This window comes from Lissotriton helveticus, chromosome 11 (assembly GCF_964261635.1).
Source record: "Lissotriton helveticus chromosome 11, aLisHel1.1, whole genome shotgun sequence".
Classification (NCBI taxonomy): Eukaryota; Metazoa; Chordata; class Amphibia; order Caudata; family Salamandridae; genus Lissotriton; species Lissotriton helveticus.
In genome coordinates, this window is record NC_136072.1 from 325,772,632 (window position 1) to 325,787,227 (window position 14,596).

Sequence of the window (14,596 nt, forward strand, 5' to 3'; positions counted from 1 at the left end):
CCTCAGATACATCGAGCTCCCGAACTGCACGGACGGCGAGACACGGACGCTGATAAGGTAAGAAGAGACATGCCTTGCTCTTCGAGCCCACAGCCTGTCCAGACTAGCGCTAACCGAATAGATATCATTGTATACACCGCCCGACCAACAGGGTCATATTTCATCTACTAATTCGCTATCCAGACTGTTGTAGTCCAACATTTACTAGCACATGCCCACGTCTGTGTATTAATTAGATGTGCATCGCACATGCGAGATCCTACAATGAACAGCACGAGTATAGATTTTTGTAAGCCCCTGAATTGTACTCAGATGCACTTTTTACTACCTCCTCTCCTGCCAGCCTCACAAGATGCACTTTATTGATTTTTAGAACGGTGCCTGAACATTACGGCGATCACAAAGAAATCCATTTATTACCAAGTGCTATATGCTGTTGCATGAGGACCAATACTCAAGTAAGTGTCTCTCCCTTTCCTACATTGGCTTAATGGCCGGTCAGCCAGAACTATTCTCTGAGGATTTTCTCAATTTTGTCTATTTCAGAATCGGTAGGAGTGCCCTAAAGCCCATAAAAACTACGGCACATCCGTTGACCGTCAGTTCTATGTAGGTAAACTCCTACATTCCCTAATACTAAGACACCCGTATCACCACGCAATTTATTAATACTAGCTTTTACATTGATTCATAGGCTCTCTACCTTTGTCCTGACGAAGACCCCAACATGAGGCAACACTAACCCTTCAGCACACAAGGGGTCGAAACGTAGACTACGCCAATCTTAAACACACCATAGGATCTAATGCAATGAATGTATCTCACCTATGTGTGATGTGTTTTGGGAACATTAATACTACCTTGATTGTAAAGGCGTATTTGATTTTACTGTGATGTTATCAATGTCACACCACCTTTACCCAGTCCCTCACAACCTCTTCACTTCCCTTCCCTTTCACACTGAGAGCACATTTTAATGTAATGAATTTTACAATTACATTTAATGCTTGTCGATTATAACATGACAATATTACATGTTTGAAATCTAAATGAGTGAACTTTTGCTGTGAATAAATGCAATTGAATAAGAATATTGCATCAGTAACTACATTTTACTGTATCCAATAATATGTGGTGTTTATTGGTATGAATTAATACTGAATAACTTTTGTACATACTTGATTGATAACTCAGACCACTTCTTCTTGTACTGACATTGAGTGTGTAGCCATGGTGGATGCCATAGCGGAGTATGAGTCAGTAATAACTGAAAAAGATTGGAGGGGGTCTTGCAGGAAGGATCAGACGCTGATGAAGGTAGTCGGGTATATTACTAACAAATGACCAGAATCAAGGTGCTTAAGTGAGGATTTGAAATTTTTTGCAGAGATAGCGGAGGAGTTATCTGTGGAAAATGACGTGGTGCTGTGGGGTGACTGGTTTGTCCCACCTAATTGTATAATGCAAACACAAGTAAAGCACACCACGGACATCTTGGTTCCACAAAGACTGGTATTAAGCAGCATTATTGGTGGCCAGCTAGTGATAGTCAGGTTAAAATGTTGGTCGATAAATGTCCTGAATGTTTACTGTCAGATAAACAACTGATGATGGTAAAGACACCATTGCACCCAACTGAATTTCAGAGCACCGCAGGGGAAAAAGTACGTTTCAGGTCTATATACAGTATTGCCCTCAAATTTGAAGTGCTAAATCCTGGTTGTTGAATATTTCTCAAAATGGATGTACTATAGGTTTGTGGAAACACCAGATACGGATACATCCATTGAGTTCCTGAGTAAAATATTTTTAAAGGAAGGAAGGTCATAGTCATGAATAATGGTACACATTTCATGTCAGAACGAATGTGTAAATTCTTGGGCACACCAGACATAAAACACCTCAAAGTTGCATTATGCTCTCCCATTTCAAATGGTCTAGTGGAGCACGGTAACAAAGTATGGAAAGAGGGTATACAGACTGCCATCACTCCAGGATTGGATGTAAGGGAGTTCATTGAACAGAAGGTGTGGAATCATAATACATCGCCACACTACACCAAGGGGGTTACTCCATTTGTTCTGTTAAGGGGCAGCGAAGTATACACATCTTTGTTCCCATCATTGTTGAGTGAGATGAAAACTCTGACCAGAAGTGGTAAGTTTAGTACTGAAAAGGTATCTTATAAGGTTGCCTTGAAACAAATTGCTCTGAAAGATAATAGTGAAAAGAAGTGTTGCCTACGGGGGCAGGGACGTGTCAGTCGGCGACTGGATTTTAATTAAAACACCCCTCAAAGTAAGGAATGAGAAGTCACACATTTTCTGAGACAACTCGGGGCAGGCTAAGATCAACCAACAGAAGCGGTGTTGCTTGGATGACCAAGATCCGGTGCGTTGATTGCCGTCTGAGGTGGAGGGTAAGACTGTGTCAGGTGGTGTGCATGAGGGCACCAAACATGTGGTTACTTCAGATTCATGGGGGGGTGATCCTAGTCAGCATAGTGATGGAAGTACAAATAGTCTGCAGGTCCTAAAAAGTTTGATGGCTTCATTAGATGTTAAATAGTAGACCTGTATGGTTTATGTGGTTTGTTTTTTGTTTAGTATTTGTATTATTGCATTATTATTTTTTTGTTTCAAAGGGGGAAGGTGATCTAATGTGGTGATATATTGAACATGCTTCTGGCGCACGTCTTGTGCTCTGATCTGTGTAATGTAATTGTTATGTTTTATCTTAGAATCGTGCATGGAGCGGACACTGGTAAGGGTTCGAATGGCAAGTGTCAGTTGTGGTTTGACCTCCGAGCCAGAAGGAGGCTTCATGCTGTGGGTGACGAAGAGCATAGATTAAACTACATAAAAAAGCAACATACTTTGTACGACTCTTACCTTATTCACTGACTTAAAGTTAAGCTGCCGTGTGCTTCTCTCATTCTAGGCCTACATCAGTTTGGTGTGTAGGGCTGAGCAATGCACGTGATCTACATGTGCTGGGGGTATGTGTGCCTGTGAATGGTACAATACAGGGATAATGAAGTGCTGTGCAGAGCATGTATGTTATATGCATTTGCTGGGTGTGCGTGTGCCTGAAAATGGTACGATATATGGAAAACTCAGGGTTCTATTTTAGAAGACCCAGGGTTGCATGGTGAAACATGAGGGGAGGAGGTAGAGGAATCCACGAACACAGATAAGTGGATTGCTGCATTTCTGTAAGCTGGGTGGGACACACTAGAGCCAGGGGGAGCCTCGCTCTGCAGTACACTTCAAAGGGTGCTCTTTGATTCAGACAAATCACAAGGAAGGGGATTGGGCACATCTCAGGAAGTAGATGGGCTGATAAGGGAACCAAAAAGAGTGGGACTGAGGCCCTAGGCAACCTTTTGATACACATATCACAGTAGCTGACATCCAGGTGTAAACCTGTAGTCATCCCTTTGCCTGTTTTGTAGGGTTATCGGATTTGGAGTCACTCCTGCTATGACAGACTACTTTCTGGAGGAAGAGAGAACAGAGGAGTGGGCACTTCAACAGAAAACTAACCCCCAACATAAACATCAAAGACTCAGACTCTATATCACCTTTGGTGTCAGGAAATTTACTATAAGAAGGGGAGTTTGAGACTCCAAAAATGCCAATCAGCCAGTTGGTCTGTTCGAGGAGTATACGCTCTGCAAGACTTGACCAGGACTGGTGGCCAAGGCCTGTTAGTTTCCTAGCTGGGTGAGAGGACATTACTCAGAGAATCCAAGTCTACCTACCCTGAAGCCTAGAGCACAAATGACAGCCTGCTTGCCAAGACCAGTGTCCCTGTGAGAAAGAGGATAGTGTTGAAGGGAGTAAGGTCCAGAGGGGAATCCTGGGGAGTGGATCCCTGTAGGGACGTTTGAGAAAACCGCTGCTCACTGATCTGGTCATTGCCCATGTGCAGGGAAAGTCAGCGACCCTCGTATGCCAGAGGACCACCATAAAGCAAGCCGTAATCGTTGCTTCACCAAACAAGTCATCACCCATGTGTAGTGTGAACTCTGCGACCCATATGCCGGTGGGGCTTCCATAAAGAGTATTGCTGTGCTTAGTGGGCTGTAACCAGTGTGCAGTAGCAAGCTGGTAACCCCATGAAGAGAACCACAGTGCCGATGGGGTTAGAGCTCATGTGCAGTGGAGAGCCAGTGATCCCGTATGCTTGAGGTGGCCCAAGCAGGAAGTGTGACCTAGCCAAGATTGTCATCAGATGAGAGAGTCCGCAGTGATGACCCTAGCAAACTAGAGCCATGACTAAAGACCAGCACCAGGGCCTTTGCACCCCCCCACTACCCATGGAAAGAGCTGAAGAACTTACCCAGTTTGGAGGAGCAACAAGAAGTCCTCTGCCGATGCTACTGCAGGACTGCTTGTGAGGAAGTAGAGGACAGCCGATCGCAGTCTGCATGAGCAGCAAGTAAAGGATATACCAGAGACAGCCACTGGAAATCCAGTGCCTGCAGAGTGTGTGTGCTCAGAAACTCTGGATACATAGATCCTGCTGGTGTGTGTAACACTGATTTCGGATCAGTCGGCCCCAAGGGATCTTGCTTGCCAGATAGCGATTCAACAACGGAACACTTTTGACATAAATACAGATTGGGGGTGCAACTCCTGAGCCTTGGACTACTAGTAAGGTTTCAACTGAATGTCACCTATAGTAAATGGGGAATAACTACTACCGCTAGCTTTAGGGAAGTGGGACTCAGAGATCCAAATGTGAAACACTAGAGACTTGACCTCAAGGGACTGTGTGTTTTGCTTTTGAATGTCATATTTTACTTTATATCATAAGGTTAATACTTCTTTTATCACAAAAGCAAGTATTTGACTGGACAATCATTTATTGCTGCTGCTGCACCTGTTTTGAGTTTTGAGCCTGTATTCACCCTCTGTGTGTACTTCTCCTGCCCGAGAAGCCTTTCACACCTCGATGTGCACTACCATTGAGAGTCAAGAGCTCAAGGGTTACTTGGCTCAGTTGCTCAGGTTCCATAGTAGGATAGTCCTCTGGACATCAGGGGGGAAAGGCCACAACCCCCACAGTTGGTCCCAATAACCTCTACTTGCTCCATAAACCTTTGAAAGAGGTTCTCATAATCCTATAATACAAAATGAAGATTCCTTTACTAAACTGCTTTTCCTCAACCCCTACACTCTACTCTTCCTCTTCCACAATCAAAGCAACATAAGTACCTCCATGACCTTCATGAAATTCACAAGAGAAACATGTGTCTTTATCCAAGTGTTCTGCTCTGCAATACAGAGAACACATTAACATATTATATATACTGTCGCGGCCGGCATAACTCGTGGGTGGAGGGGTGAGTGGGTGGAGTGTCACGGGGGAGGGTTTATATTTTTTTTAAAATGAAGTTACCTTGCCGGCCCAGTCCCGCGTCATCTCTGCATCTCTGCTCCTCTGCTAAACAGGAAGCAGGCAGCCTCCCTCCCCGTCAGGATGCCGACCAGCCAGGCGTATATGGAGAGGCCATTTTCTCCATGTAGGCTGCATGCAGCCTACATGGAGAAAAAGCAGAGTGCGTATGACTGGTTTGGTCGGCCCCAGAGGGCCGACCAAACAGTTGGTGCCCTCAGCAGTGGGCAAGCCACTCCTAAACCTGCCCTAGAGCAGACCCGCCCACCTCCAACCAAACCCTTCTGCTTTCTCACAGTGAAAGAAGCAGAAACAGAAAATGGTATTTATAATACCATTTTATGTTTCTGCTTCTCGCACTGCGAGAAAGTAGAAGGATGACGCTCCTCCGCCAACATGGAGGAGCCGTCCCTGTATATATGTATATATATATATATATATATATATATATATATATATATGTATATGTATATATATATATATATATATATATATATATATATATATATATTATTTCAATTAAATAGTCCTACACTCTCTTAGTTTAGTGAGGCACATAAATTGCACATCCTGTCAAGCCATGTACATCATTAAAGGTTGCCATACCATTAAGAATTTAATCTTTCCTATTAACAAGTATAAGAATAGCCTTTCTAAGGCACTGGTGATTCTTAGATACCACGGAGGGAGATGCATATCACTGCATAACATTTTATCACATCAAGGCTGACTACATCATAACCACTACAATTCAGGAGTGACAACATTGGGAGTTCCAATACTTCAGATGTTTGAAAGTCAATTAATTCATTTTAATAAATGTGTGTGTTGACATATTACTTACTGGAAGTCACCAGTAGGTAGTTATAGATAGGACCTAGTTTCCATAGGAAAAATGTTTTTTGTTGTGCCAATAACTTTGGCGCCGCTTGACAAATCTTCACAACATTTTCAAAATTAATACGACGCTAACTTAAGCTGCTGTCTTGAAAGTTGGGTGATTCGTCAAGCAGAGGCTGAGGAAAAGGGGGAACGGATCCCAAAACACATTCTTCTCATGCAGTTTCCCACATGGATTTTAGACACGGCTACAGCACGAACCACTGAAGAGAATTACACAAAATGTGGTAGAAATATAGCTCTTGGTCCAGAAACAACCTTTTCGGGATTTGGTGTAAATCCGTTCATCAGTTTTTGAGATATTAACTGAAATCAAAATGTGCATGTTTAGGAATGCGAATCCTCCTCAGATCCTCCTTGGATTCGCGAATCCACCTGGCAACAGCACTGCCATTATTGATTGGCTGAAACCTGAGAGGAAAGCTGTGTCATCCATTTTGTGGATCGGCACTCGGTTCCCAGCAGGTAAAATAAAGTTAAAAAGTGAAAGAAGAGGTTAGGGTAGAGGTACCCTGACCACATGGGACTAAAGGAAAGATCTGTCAAGGACCCCTCATTGGCCAAAAATTGTCCAAAACCCTTTATTATTTAACCATGTGAAGATCTGCGGATCCTCCCTGGATGGTCCAGGATTCGGGTGAATCCGCAGATCCAGACCCCTATTAAAAAAAGAAACATACGCTCACTCACAGATCCACACACCTACTCACATACCCACTTACACTCCCACATAAACACACTCGTGCAGTCACTAACACACCCACTTACATTCCCTCAAAACCAGTCACGCACCTACTCACATACCCATACAGCGTTCACACGCCGACTTACACAACCACTCACAAACCCATACAGCCACCTACACACTCACTCACAAACCCTCAAAACCACTCACAGACCTACACTGCCACTTCCACACCCACTCGGAGACCCACACAGTCAGTTACACATGCCCTCACTTACCATATACTTACATACCCACTTACACTCCCACACAATCACTCACACACCCAGGTTGCAAAACGTTATACTTAGGAAATAGCATTAGATAATCATAGAAATTTACCGAAAAATCAAAGGTTACAGTGACGTTATAGATGGGAAATAAAATCTAAAAACCGTTATAAATTCAGTGAAAAAACCAAAGGTTACAAGGACGTTATACTTAAGTTTAGATTTTACACACACAAAATCACAGAAATTCAGCAGTTATACTTATAGTTATCTCAAGTAACTATAACTTTCGTCCAAAAGGTAACTATAACTCACGCCCTCATCATACACTGCTAATTATCCCACATATTACAACACTCAGGACATCTTCTATGACATCATAAAAAATATCACTGCAACATTTGCGGTGAAATATTTTTTTTTTTGGGGAAATCTCTTTATTGAACAAAAGTAGCAATCCACGTGTGTACAATGAGCAATGTGACAGGTGCCAAACGGGCCCCAAATGCAGCAGGTAATACGGAGCCAGCAAGCGTACACAACGTAAAGGTAGGTAAGCATGATACAATATACATTGACAATGATGATTGCAAGGAAGGCACAATGGGAACTGGAGAAACAATAAAGGGTCAAATACAACCTAAAATCAAACAATAAATCATAATTGTGAGCGCGTGAGAGCAAAGGGGTGAACCAAAAATCGTTAGCAATATGTAAAGTAGTGGACACTGAGCAAGCTGAGACAATCAATATAGCAGGTAACTGCAGCAGCGGGGAAGGAGCAATCTCCTAGCCCGTGAAGGCCTTCAATCAGTTCCATTCATACTTTGTTCAGTGTATACCTGTACAGCGCCCCCATGCCCAGCCGGGAGCGCTGTAGGGCAACGGGCGTCACATGGTGACCGGGTAGATATGTGCAGTGGTTACTCCCCGAGCAGCCTAGCCCACGCCCTCCGGGACAATGGATGCAATCGAGCGAGCCTGCGACTCTTGGGTCAACTTCGCGATGTACGTGCGGTATGGCTCCCAAATATCCAATGGCCGGGATGCAGAGGGAAGTTGCCGCGAGTATTCAGCACTGTTAGCATTGCATTGGGCCAAGCTGCGGAGCCAAGCGTGTACAGTGGGGGGTCGCCTAGCGCACCAGTGTAATGCAATCTCTCGTTTGGCTAACAAAAAGCAAATGGCCGCCAACCTGCGGAGTGGGCGACGAAAGTTAACCACATAGCCGAGCAGCGCTATCTCAGGAGTGGGTACCAAAGGCAATCCTAAAATGTCTTATGAACCTGGAGCCAATAGTGTTGTAGCATCGGGCAAGTCCAGGAAAGATGGGCGAAGTCAGCCTGCGGGGCAGCGCATTTGGGGCAGGAATGTGGTCTGGTAGCATCAATTCGATGAGCGAGTGCCGGAGTATGGTACAACCGTCTTAAACACTTAAAATGTATGAGTTTGTGTCTGCTGTTTATGGACACTTCCTTAGTGGCAGCGCAACACGCCCCCCCACTGGTCATCTGTGATCTGCGTACCAAGGTCACTCTCCCAAGCGGCCCGTACCGCTGAGTCGGCAGTGGGAAGCAATGCTAAGCAGAGTTTATATAGCTTCGAGACAACATGTGACCCCGTGGGTGACTGAATTATGTACGTGAGCATAGCGGTGTCTTCGGGGGGAAGCGGGAATGTGGGAAATTCCGCACGCAGCATGGATCTAACCCTAGTCAGATCGAATGAATCCATGAAAGTTCGATCTTGGAACCTCTGGTCTTCAGTCAAGGAAAACGCATAGCCGTCGAGGAACAGGTCCCCGATCGTGGTCAAGTGGAATTTGGAAAGTGTGCGACGAACCACCGAGTCACCAGTGATGGGGAGCCAGTGAGGATTAGGCAGCGGAAGCGTGGGGGAATATAGCCGATCAATTCTCAGCAACCGTCTCAGCTTTTCCCAGACCCAACAGGTGGTGGAGACAGTTTGAATATCCTGAGGGTCGCGAGGAATACCGCGGGGGAGGAGGGACTGAAGGGCTATCGGAAGTGCCATGTCCGCCTCAGGTCGCAAGTGAGGGATTCTGGCATCAGGGTGAAACCAGGAATGGGCATACGAGCAATGCGCGACCAAGTAGTAAAGGAAAAAATCAGGCACCCCGAATCCGCTGCGTTCATAAGGAAGTGTCAGGGTGCGCCACGCCACACGGGGGTTTTTGCCGCCCCACACCAAGCGTAGTAGGACAGTTCTAAGTTGAGCAAAGAAGACCTTTGTTAGTGGGATGGGGATATTGTTAAATAAGTATAAAAATCTAGGTAGCACAATCATTTTAAGAATAGCGATCCGGCCAGCCATTGACAGAGGAAGTCGGATCCAGCGTTCCGTGTGATCTTCCAGAAAGTCTAGTGCACGGCCATAGTTCAAGCGCACAATGGACACCGTGTCTAGATGGATATGAATTCCCAAGTATTTCACGGAGTCCGTGTTCCATTCCAGAGGAAAAGTACAAGACCATCGTGAGGTGGCCGGAGTAAGCAGAAAATGACAGACTTGTGGCAATTTACACGAAGGCCCGAAAATTTGCCAAATCTTGTTATTTCCAGCAGCAAGGGCTCCAGATTCATGTGCGGAGTACGGACATACAATATCGTGTCATCCGCATATAGGGAAATTAAGAGCGGGCCAGTGCGAAACTGGAGTCCTCGGTGGAGGTGGGACTCTTGAAGGTGACGAACCAAAGGGTCCATAGCCAGGATAAACAACAAAGGGGACAACGGGCAGCCCTGGCGGGTGCCACGGGAAAGGGAGAAGTTAGCTGTGATAGTGCCATTTAAACGAATCCGGGCAGTCGGCGCAGTGTACAGCAGTTCAACAGTTGCCACAAACAATTCCGGCATGCCCATGCGGCGCATGACCGATAGGAAAAAGGGCCATTCTAAAGTGTCGAACGCCTTTTCGGTGTCTAAAAACACCGCTGCAGCTGGGGTGGCCGGGTCGATCCTGTGAAGAACCGAGAATAGTGTGCGCAAATTTAGAGATGTGGACCTATGTGGTACGAAGCCAGATTGGGCAGGGGAGATAATAGATTCCATCAGTAGGGACAGTCGGATCGCTAGGACTTTGGCTAAGATCTTATAATCTAAATTCAGCAAAGATAAAGGCCTATAGGAGCTGCACATGGAAGCATCGCGGTCCGGCTTGGGGAGAAGAGCAATCACAGCCTCTCTAAGTGTGGGAGGGAGAATGCCAGATTCAAGTGCCTCTGCATAGACCTCCACTAGTTTCGGCACCAATTCTTCTTTATATTCCTTATAAAAATCGGCCGAGTAGCCGTCCAGACCGGGGGCCGAGGAGCTACGCAGCGAGTCGATGGCCTCGACAATGCTATCAGGAGTTATGGGCATAGCCAGAAAGTCTTGCATATACCTTTCGAGGTACACCATGGCAATCTCATTTATGTAAGGGCCAGGGTCGCGTCGCTCATCCGCCAGCGAGGAAGTATATAAAGTCTTGTAGTATTGTAAAAAGGTGTCGCAGATAGTAGGGGTGGAGTAGTGTCGCGTGCCATGCACGTCAAGAACTTCTGAGATATAGGCTGCCTGATGGGGGGGACGGAGCATTTGTGCAAGGAGCCTGCCCGGTCTCTCACCCTCGCCGTACTGACGAGCCGTGTGGTGTTTACCCAAAAAGAGCAGTTCTTTGTCAGCAGTGTCCCTGAATTCCATCAATAATGTCAGGTGTTTGGCCTCCATCGTGGATGAAGGGGAAGCAGCAAGGTCCCTCTCTAATGATGCAAGTTCCCTCTCAATGCGGGACAGTGTAGAACGTATGTCACGCAGAGCCCCCACGTGTTTTGCTATACAAGTCCCGCGAATGGTGGCTTTGAATCCCTCCCAAAGTGTAGCCCACGAGGTCACCGAGCCAGTGTTGATGTCAAAGTACTCGTCAATTGCTTCACGGAGCTCCTCCTTAAAGACTGGGTCCTGCAGCGCTCTGCTCGGAAACCGCCACTGTCGTTCATAACCACCCAGTCTAGGAACCAGTAGTGTCAAAGTTATGGGAGAGTGATCGGACAGCGTACGCGGCAGAGTGGAGGAACCCTCCACCCATCCAGCGATACCGGGGGATAAAAGCCAGTAATCAATCCTAGTGATAGTGTTGTGGAAGCCAGAATGATGTGTATGCTCGGGGGTGCCAGGGTGCAGTCGAGCTTCAATGTCGATGAGGGAAAAGTGGGTGCAAATCTCTGCAAGGACTGAGCGGGCTTGGGGTTTGCAGTCTGGGGAGGGGAGGTGCTGTCCCTGGCCGGATTCAGAAGTAGATTAAAATCACCCCCTATCACTAATAGGTCTACGTCTGAATGGAGCAGCAGCATTTGTAAGTCATGGAAAAAGGCGGGGGAATCTACATTGGGACCGTACACCCCAACCAGTGTAATCTTATACCCAAACAGCACGCCAGAAACGAGCACATAGCGGCCGTCAGTGTCCGTCGCACTACTGTGAAAGACAAAATGGACACGCTTGTGCACTAGGACAGCAACACCTCTGGAGTAGCTGCTGTAATTCGAGAATACCCTGTGTTTGCCCCAACTCTGAGCCAGTGATGAAGCACCTATCTGCGCCAAATGTGTCTCCTGTAAAAAGAGAACATCTACTTTATGACGTGCTACGTAGGCCAGGACCTATCTTCGCTTGCGTGTGTTATTTAAGCCCCGCACATTCCAAGACATTAGCGTGAGCCTAGACGGGCCAGTCTGCAAACCTATCCTGGCCATAGCGTTGCAGTAGAAGGATAGTAAATCTCGCTAGCATCAAGCATTCCACTTGCAGGAGCTCTATCAGCACTCACCATAAAAAAGAAACACACAAAAAACACAATCCCTACCCCAACCCCCCACCCAGCCTCCCTCTGTCCCAAGAGAGGCAGACCCCTAGCTGGATCTGGAACAAGGTACAAAACAGAGCATGCAATTGCAATAACCTCAAACAATGAAGCAAAGCATAGATCAAAACCCAAAAATAGAGAAACATTAGGGCATACGCCATAGGGGGTGGCAACACCACTCCATGTGGGCGGACCAATCTAGGCGACCAAAGGCATGAGAGCATTTAAACAAATGGCAGATAAACAGGAAACTGAGACAAACCAACAGAGCTCCGGGTCGGGCGCAGCAATGTGACAATGATCAGTGAACAACAAAGTTCATTCATCCCAGGCCAGTTTCAGCAACAAGATCCGCACTGGATTGCGTGTCCGTCCGGGCAGGGGATCGCGTCGCGGAACCAGAAGCCGGTGGAGAGCCCTGCCGCTTGTATCCATGACAGAACTCCTGAGCTTCCGTGGGGGTATCGAAAATTCGGAATCTCCCATTCACTTCCACTTTTAAGCGGGCCGGATATAACATTCCGTACTTAAAGCCAAGGTTGCGCAGTGTTGCTTTAACCCCGTTGAACTTGCGGCTGGTTTCTTGCACCATGAGGGTGAAATCCGGGAAAAATGATAGAACACTACCCTGCCAGCGCACTTCGCCGGCCTCACGGGCAGCGCGTAACGCAGCGTCCCTATCCCGGAAGTTCATGATTCTGGTGATTATAGGTCGCGGAGGCTGACCAGCGCGAGGTTTAGGGCCCAAGGACCGATGCGCCCGCTCGACCACAAAGCCAGACGTAAAAGTGTCTCTGCCGAATAGTTCAATGAGGAGGTGCTCTACAAAAGTGTCAAAGCGGCCCGCCGCAGTCGTCTCCGCCACACCAAGAATTCGTAGGTTATTCCGCCGACCACGTGCTTCTAAGTCCTCGTTTTTCATGGCCACGTCCTTAAGGATCTTTTGGCCACGTCCTTAAGGATCTTTTCCACTCTCTCCAAACGCTTAAGCGCTTTGGCGGCGCTGTCTTCCCCATCCGAGATCCTGGACTCAGCCAGGTCCAGTCTCCGGTCGTGCGCCTGCACTGTAGTGTCCATGTCTGCAAGCTTCTTCTCCAAGCCATCGAAGCGGGTGTCGAGCGCCTTGAAGCCAGCGTGCATCTCAGTCATCATGGTGGCTACCATGGCGGCAGTGTAACCCGTATCCACAGAGCCACAGGCGCCGTCGGATGAGCTGGGTGGAGGATCTGTGTTATGGAGAGGCGTTTTATCAAAGCACAGTTTGCGTTGGTTCGGGTCTTTCTTCCCCATGATCCGGGCAGAAAGCGCGGCAGAGGTGACCAAGGAAGAATGCAAAGACCCGCAGGCTGGGCGGTAGTCCGTAGTAGGGCTGAACCAGGTCCAAGGTGAAGGCACGAGCACAGCGCGCCGCGACGAACGGGGGGGGAGTCGCAGCACTCAGGCGGCCGCGTGCGGTCACAGTGCCCCCCCCCGTGCCTGCCGGGCACTTCAGAAATCAGGAATCTGCTGGGCCAAGATCACGTCGTGTTGTGGCAAAGGCTGTGGCTGTTGCTGCTGGGAAGCGCCCCCCACCGACGTGTAGCGTGGCAGGGCAGTTGTATTCCACGGGCCTCCACACGCGCGTGCTAGACGGGGCCGCCTATGGTGAGAGGCGGAGCGCGACAGCAACCCAACCGCCGCCACCCCCGATCCCGGCCGCCGCCGGGCAGACAGCCCCTCCCCCCGCCCAAGCCCCGTAGCAGGACCGAAAATCGAGGCCTCAGCGCGCGGCCAGGCCTAGCGCCACAACCGCGCCCCAGAGACCGGCGCCCCCCCTCCGGAACCCGCGAGGGACAAAGGGCGAGAGAGCGCGTCCAACCCCGCTAGCGGTCAGCCAGAGGCGCAGCCGCCGAGCACCGCGACGCTCTCTCACCTGACTCCCCGGCGCAGTTAGGGAAGATGGCGGCAGGGCCCGCTCGGCCCGCGTTCCCCTCTGTCTGTGGCACCACGGCGGGCTCAGCACACAGCCTGAAACGTCTCCCAGTTGGTCACGGCGATGTCCGCATCAGGAGCGGCAGCGGAGCAGGTTCAGAAGGCCACGGGCCGCGTTGTATGGATCGCCTTAGGCCGCCCGCATGGAGGAGCTTCACTCCAAAGCGGCCATCTGGCTCGCCTCCGTGGCCGCGCCCCCCACATTTGCAGTGAAATTATTGATGAGAAATCTGTGCATAACAGGGGTGCAAGTTCTAGTTACTTGAGATAACTATAACAGTTGAATTTCTATGGTTTGTATGTGTAAAATCTGAACCTAACTATAACGTCCCAGTAAGCTTTGCTTTTTTGAGTGAATATATTTATTTATTGTACATATGTGTGTGTTACTGTGTGTGTAGCAATCACACATACTGAAGATACTTGGGGTACCAATCTGCAAAGGAAGATGGAAACACAAACGAACAGCACACACACACACACACACACACACACACACTGG